This window comes from Halyomorpha halys, unplaced genomic scaffold (assembly GCF_000696795.3).
Source record: "Halyomorpha halys isolate HHAL.00 unplaced genomic scaffold, Hhal_1.1 Scaffold1078.1, whole genome shotgun sequence".
NCBI classification, from domain to species: Eukaryota; Metazoa; Arthropoda; class Insecta; order Hemiptera; family Pentatomidae; genus Halyomorpha; species Halyomorpha halys.
In genome coordinates, this window is record NW_027110826.1 from 46,453 (window position 1) to 48,130 (window position 1,678).

The 1,678-nt window shown below is 24.1% G+C and overlaps 1 long non-coding RNA gene across 1 annotated transcript in view; it reads left to right on the forward strand.

Moving 5' to 3' along the window:
- The first annotated feature begins 767 nt into the window (after window positions 1–767).
- LOC136796136 (uncharacterized) overlaps window positions 768–1,678 on the forward strand; it is a 69,776-nt gene continuing 68,865 nt past the window's right edge. Inside the window, exon 1 of the long non-coding RNA XR_010843836.1 lies at window positions 768–846. This is a non-coding gene — a long non-coding RNA (uncharacterized lncRNA). The remainder of the gene's footprint in view (window positions 847–1,678) is intronic.

Sequence of the window (1,678 nt, forward strand, 5' to 3'; positions counted from 1 at the left end):
TGATGAAGGCTAGAAATTCTGGCCGAAACGTTGACACTATTAAATAAATTATTTCAACTTATTTGTATCATATTTTGACCGCACCCCCAACCATCTTCTCCTCATATACATTATCCACGGTAAACCATCTTTTCATTATTAACAATAATTTTTGCGGAAAAAATAATTAAAATCATTCTCGGTATGAAAACAATAAATGGAAATTATGATTTGTCAAATAAATTGAATAATAAAAAAAATAAGTGCTTAGAAATGAATAGCATCAATTCTTAAGCAATTATTAATTGGAAAGTTTCGGTTGTCGAATACTATAACTACAAAACTTTTCATATTAAAGACTTTTCCAAGTTAGGAAAGAATCAAGTGCTTCCACATCAAATTAGGAAACAATTAAAAACATTTTAAAAACGACTACTGGAATATTTATTTCAAAACATTACAGTATTAATTTTGTTATTATAAATCTTAGAGCATTCATATAATGTTTTGATTATTACCTGAGAAAATAGTTTTAATTTCAATGAAGCAGTAGATGAACTCTAGTGGCATCAAGAAGAACTACACAGCCAAATGAATCAAGTGCTATCTATCATAGATTGAGTTATAGCTTTTGTAAATAGTGTATAATTATGAATTATGAACCTTTTAATTAACATTAATGATATTTGTTTTAAAAAATATCATTTAATTTTTAGATATTTTAAATTGTAATATTTATTAAAATAATGCTAATTTGAAATATTAATTATATTTGTAATGCAATATGGCTGCTTCTGAGCCAATTCCTTTGGAGCCAAAACTTATTAAGTAGTGTGTTGCAACTTGCAAGCATCATGTTATTTAATGGTATGTATATTTGATTGAAGGAGTAGTATTTTTCGATATTTGAGATTCGGAAAGTGAACTAAATTGATTTAAATTTTCTTTAATCTTTGTTTATACAAATAAAAACTATTTTTCTTTTCTTTTAATTAATGTATTTATTAAATTGTAGTAGGTCATAATTTATATATTTTTAATTTCTTATTCTCTACTATAAAATATTATGTTTTTCTGCATCTTAATTCGAACAAAAAAAAAAAATATAGAAATTAGTTCAAAGCTAGTTAATAAGAAGATAAATAAAAAGAGATAATAACCATCACTCAGAGAAAGATAAATAATAGACTAACAAATTTGGAAATATACATAACAAAGAATTGAAAATATGAACTAGTTGATTAGTAATCGTGGAAGTAGTAGATTGATAACAATATAAGATGAAATATAATATTATAGAGGTAAGAATATATGTATAAGATTCTAACCTATATAATATTATATTTCTTCTTAAATTATCAATCTACTATAGTATAACTCCATGGTTATTAATCAACTAGTTTATATTTTCAATTCATTGTTATATATATTTCCAAATTTGTTAGTCTATTATTTATTTTAATTTTTATCATTCTCTGAATGACGGTTGTTATCTCTTTTTGTTTTATAGCCCTGATGAAGACCTGAAAATCAGGTCAAAACGTTGGCACAAATAAATAATTTTTTGTTTATTTGTGTTTTTCTGCTGACTGCACCCCCCGACCATCTTCTCCTCTTAAGAAGATAAATAGTTTGAAATGATAAAAAAAAAATTAATTTATATTTATTCTTTTAAAAAAAGTACCAATTTGCTATTAAT